The sequence below is a fragment of the Nomascus leucogenys genome, chromosome 1a (assembly GCF_006542625.1).
Source record: "Nomascus leucogenys isolate Asia chromosome 1a, Asia_NLE_v1, whole genome shotgun sequence".
In the NCBI taxonomy this organism is placed as follows: domain Eukaryota; kingdom Metazoa; phylum Chordata; class Mammalia; order Primates; family Hylobatidae; genus Nomascus; species Nomascus leucogenys.
In genome coordinates this window covers 26,785,510-26,791,375 of record NC_044381.1, presented here as the reverse complement: position 1 = coordinate 26,791,375, position 5,866 = coordinate 26,785,510, and the positions used below count along the sequence as shown (strand labels likewise).

The following is a 5,866-nucleotide window of genomic DNA, read 5'->3' as shown; positions in this document are numbered from 1 at the left end:
TTGACTGAGGATTGTTATGAGAATTAAATGTGAATGTGCATGGAAACTTTTTTTGCGATAGTGTATTAGTCTGAGTTCTCTAGAGAGAGCTGATGGTATAGTGCAGTCTGAGTCCAGAGGTCTGAGACCGAGGAGAGCTGATGGTATAAGTTCCAGTCCAAGTCTGAGTCTGAAGGCAGAAGTCCTGTGTTCCAGCTTGAAGACAATCAGGAAAATTTTGTTCTGTTCAATTCAGGGCTTTGACAGGTTGGATGAGGCCTAAGGGCAATCTGCTTTACTTAGTCTACTAATTCAAATGTTAGTCTTATCTAGAAAATCCCTCACAGATAAACACAGAATAATGTTTAACCAAAGATCTGAGTACCCCATGGTCCAGTTAAGTTGACTCATGAGATTAGCCATCACATCTAGACAAAGATACAAATTGTGTTGTTGTTCATTTAACCTGCTGGAGAAAGAGTGATTTCTAATCCTCATCCCCTCATCATTCTCTCCTTATTTAGTATGCACTGATAGTCAATGATTGTGTAGCTGTTGAAAAAGTACATTACTATTAAAAAGTTGAGTCTGCCGGGAGCGGTGGCTCATGCCTGTAATCCCAGCACTTTTGGAGGTTGAGGCAGGCAGATCACGAGGTCAGGAGATTGAGATAATCCTGGCCAACATGGTGAAACCCCGTCTCTACTAAAATACAAAAAATTAGCTGGGCGTGGTGGCACGTGCCTGTGGTCCCAGCTACTCAGGAGACAGAGGCAGGGGAATCGCTTGAACCTAGGAGGTGGAGGTTGCAGTGAGCTGAGATCGCACCACTGCACTCCAGCCTGGTGACAGAGAAAGACTCCGTCTCAAAAAAAAAAAAAAAGTTGAGTCAAACATTTTCTGTGTTGCCTTTATTAGTGGTGAAGTTTATTTTGTATGGGGAAGAAGGTTTGGGATGGATTTGGACAAAATCTCCAGATGTGAGTGCCATTTTTTTTGCTCCTCTTCCTAATGCACAAGTATCTGACCCAATACTTCCTCTGTAAAGAGACCCCAGAAGTTCCCTTCCAAAGGCAATGCACAGGTATAGTCTCCTATTGGCTCACGGGTATATCTTGTTCTAGATACTCTCTCTTCTCTCAGACTAGCTTGCTGATCCTCACTTGCCCTCTCTCTTGAAAGCTTCTTGAGACAGAGGAATTATCTTATTGATCTTTGCAATTCCCAAAGGTCCTAGTATTAGTCAGCCAGTAGGGGCTCCAGAATTATTGGCTGAATCCTGATGATACAGAAGTGGACATTCTGCCTGATCTAGTTGTGTGTATTTCCTCCTGTGAATTTAAACAGATGAGATATTAGAGCAGTGGCTCTAAGCAGCTTCAAAACTGTAGCTGCATAAAGAAATACCTGCAAAGTTTGTAAAATTCTCAGCACCCAGGATGCACCCAGGACCAATTAAGTCAAAATGTTGGAGAGTTAGACTCAGGCATTCTTGCTTTTTAAAGCTCCTCAGTTGATTCTAACTTTCATCCTCTGCCGTAGAGGTTAGGTGGGTTCTTCTCCAGGCTATGGGTTATCAGCCTAAGAAGATTTTGCACACTGGATACCAGATAATCTCTTGCTATAATAATGTCCTTAGAAGGAAAACTTTGTAATTTTTTTTTTTTTCTACCGTTCTCCAAACTTCTATCCTGAAAAACCTTGTAATTTTATAAAGAGTCAACTCATAATAGCAATAGTGATTTTACTGCAGTCCAAAGTTCAAAAGTTATATTTCAGAAATGAGGCCTTAATCCAAAGGAGAACAATATTTGGCAGAACAAGGCTGTAAAAATTTACCAGCAAGCAAGTAAATAAAGAACCTAAGAGTCATAGAGCACATGGCAATAAAGAAATGTTAGCCTAGTTGCCTTTTACCAAAGACTAGCCCTCAAACCAACATTGCTATTAATCTGTCACTATCTGGAGAAGCTGGCCTGGTGGTTTGTCACAGATTAGATTGTGCAAAAAAGCTATCAGCCTGCTGTTGAGCCAGAAGGCAGTTAGAGGAGGTATGGAAGAGGAAGAAGGAAGATTGCTCCTAGTAAAATCCCGCTCTGGCTCCCTCAAAGTGATTGGATTCATTTAGAAAGAGTATTCAATCTCCTGTGCAGAATTACTGAAATTACATTTTGTATTTGTATTACCTTTGAACTATATGTTCTGTAGCTTGTACATGCATATGCATTTCATTCTTACTAGACAGTGTAAATGGTGCACAAAACTAACTCAATTGTTTTAAATTCACTTCTTGATATGTGTACATTCTACCAATGCTGTCTACCTTTGGCTCACTGATGCGCAAAGATGGCCTAAAAGGAAACCAGGCTAAATGATTGCCTGAAACAGGAAAGTAACACAAGCAAGAAAACATATGACAGGGCTTGTTGGCCATTTGAAGTAAGTTCTGCTTCCAATTAGAAGTATGGTCTCTTAGGACAGCCAGTGCCCCCAGCCCCCTGACTCCCCGGCTTACCTAGTTCTAGAAATAACACTCTTACCTCGTACTTGTTTGAGCCTCACTGAACTTCTACATACTGTGGGTCTGCTGGAATTTTGTGCTCACGTGGCGTGGTTGGCACTCCATGTGAATATGGCAACAGGGAACAGGGGGCACACAGATTGCCTGAATCTATTCTGGTAACCTGCAGGTTCCCATGTTCCATCAGATTTTGCTTCGAAAACACGTATTCAAAGCTCAAACTATTAAGAATTTCAAGATGGTGCCAACAAAACATTAAACCAAACATGGGGCCCTTCTGAGTGAGGGTTCTCTGGGCCTGCCCAGGTTGCACTGCTGTGAAGCTGGCCCTGAGGACAGTGAAGGAAAATACACTGCAGATGAAGCGACTGCAGCATTTCAGAAAGGATTTGGCAATTTGTGTGATATTCATACCTAATAGACTCATACTCCATTTCTGGGGATGTATCTCAATGTTCTAATTAAAGCTTTACTTTCAAAGTTGCTCATGCCAGAATTGCCATGAGAGAAGTGAACAACCAGTTATAACCTAAATATATAGTTTAAAAAGATTAATTAAATAAATATTTCCTTGATGAAGTATTATGCATCCAGTAAAACCCATGGAGACTGTGTCAACGCATGATGATATGGTTAGGTTTTGTGTCCCCACCTAAATTTCATCTTGAATTATAGTCCCCATAATTCCCATAATCCCCACATTTCAAGGGAGAGACCAGGTGGAGGTAATTGGATCATGGTTCCCCCATGTTGTTCTTGTGATAGTGAGTGCATTCTCACAAGATCTGATGGTTTTAAAAGGGCCTCTTTACCCTTTGCTCAGCACTTTTCCTTCTTGCTGCCTTGTGAAGAAGGTGCCTTGCTTCTCCCTTGCCTTCCGCCATGATTGTAAGTTTCTTGAGGTCTCCCCAGCCATGCTGAACTGTGAGTCAATTAAACCTCTTTCCTTCATAAATTACCCAATCTTGGGCAGTTTTTTACAGCAGTATGAAAATGGAAGAATACACATGAGAAAATGTGTCTGCTTAAATGTTAGTGGAAAACAAAAAGATGTACTATTTCATGCTACATACTCTGATTTCATATTTATATATTTGAAATAATATTATACAGATTATATATGTAAAATATGTATCTGTATCTTTAAGTAAATGTTAGTCAAATACTTCACAGTCTTTGGATATTAGATTATTAGGCACTTTTCTTTATTCTTTATTTTAGTTTCTACTTATTCCAAACTTTATTGTACGATAATTTATTTCTTAACTACATTTTGTTTATTTGTTACAGCCTGATCTTACTGATGCTCCATAATTCTTTAGGACTTCAGGATAATGAAGACATCACCATCACTCAATTTCACATGTTTCATACCGTTTATAATACGTGGCATTTTTAGATTTTTTCTCAAAAAAGCAAAATTATGATTGAATGATCTGGCAGGGGAGACTGGAGAAGGGGTCAGGAGGGTTTGCTGAAGAGAGGAGGCATTTTTTTTCTGCCTGGATTTTCATTGCCCTGTGTATTAGTCCATTTTCATGCCGCTGATAAAGACCTACCAGAGACTGGGAAGAAAAAGAGCTTTAATTGGACTTACAGTTCCACATGGCTGGGGAGGCCTCAGAATCATGGCGGGAGGTGAAAGGCACTTCTTACATCGAGGCAGTAAGAGAGAACAAGGAAGAAGCAAAAGCAGAAACCCCTGATAAACTAATCAGATCTTGTGAGACTTATTCACTATCATGAGAATAGCACGGGGAAGACCAGCATCCGTGATTCAATTACCTCCCCCTGGGTCCCTTGGAATTCTGGGAGATAAAATTCAAGTTGAGATTTGAATGGGGACATGGCCAAACCATATCACCCTGTATTAGGGTAGAGTTCATTGAAAGTGCTTTATGATGACGCTGCTGAACTTCAAATAGCCTGAGTATTACAGGAAGTTTATAGGGCTGAGACCAAAAGGACCTAGAAATCCAGCTCTACGTTGTTCTCTTTGTTTTGTCATCTTTTTTTTTTTTTTTTTGGTGGTGAAAAACACACGATATAAATTTTACCATTTTTATGTGCACAGTTCAGTAATATTAAGTATATTTACATTTTTGTGAAACATCCAGTAGGCTTTTTTTTTTTTTAAAAAGTCTTTTTGAGGTATAATTGATCTATTAAAAAAACTGTACATATTTAATGTATACAATTCGATGTAGATGTGTGCATCCACCCATGAAACCATCACCACAGTCAAAGTAATAAACATCTGTCTCTGTATTAATCCGTTTTCATGCTGCTGATAAAGACCTACCTGAGACTGGGAAGAAAAAGAGGTTTAATTGGACTTACAGTTCCACATGGCTGGGGGGGCCTCAGAATCATGGCGGGAGGTGAAAGGCACTTCTTAGATGGGGGCAGCAAGAGAAAATGAGGAAGAAGCAAAAGCAGAAACCCCTGATAAACCCATCAGATCTCGTGAGACTGTTTTACTATCACGAGAATAGCAGGGGAAAGACTGGCCCCCATGATTCAATTATCTCCCCCTAGGTCCCTCCCACAACACGTGGGAATTCTGAGAGATACAATTCAAGTTGAGATTTGGGTGGGTACAGAGCCGAACCGTATCAATCACCTCCAAAAGTTTTCTTGTGTCCCCTATGCTGTTCTTTTTTTTTTTTTTTTTTAGAAAATATGGAATGGTTCATGAATTTGCATGTCTTCCCTGGGCAGGGACCAGGCTAATTTCTGTTATCATTCCTATTTTAGTATATGTGCTGCTGAAGTGAGCATTCCAACCCTTTTTTTGTGATAAGAGCACTTAACATGAGATTTATGTTCAAACAAAATGTTTAAGTTTACAATACGGTATTGTTAACTATAGGCGGTATGTTGCACAGCAGATCTTATTCATCTTGCATGTAAAATGTTGCAGCCATTACGGAAAACAATATGGAGGTTCCTGAAAAAAATTAAAAAGTAAAACTACCATAGTACCTGCAACCTCACCTCTGGCTATATATCCAAAAGATTTGAAATCAGGATCTCAAAGAGATATTTGCCCTCCTATGTTTATTGCGGCATTATTCACTGGCTTAGTTTATTTGCTGCTGCTATAACAAAATACCGCAGACTGGGTATTTTATAAAGGAAAGAAATTTATTTCTTACAGTTCTGGAGACTGGGAATTCCAAGAGCATGATGCCAGCATCTGGCGAGGGTTATCCGCTGGTAAGAAGTATCACGTGGTGAGTGAACGTATAAGACAGAGAGAAAAGTGAGCCGAACTCATCTTTTTTTTTTTTTAACCAGGACCCTACTCCTTTGACAACTAACCCACTCCCATGATAACAGTATTAATTCATGCATGAGGGCAGA

General features: G+C 39.8%; 1 non-coding gene across 1 annotated transcript; it reads right to left on the bottom strand.

The window, feature by feature from the left end:
* Positions 1-5,176: 5,176 nt before the first annotated feature.
* LOC115836034 lies at positions 5,177-5,281 on the bottom strand. The gene has a single exon (XR_004031036.1). It is a non-coding gene; the product is annotated as a U6 spliceosomal RNA (small nuclear RNA).
* Positions 5,282-5,866: the final 585 nt, after the last annotated feature.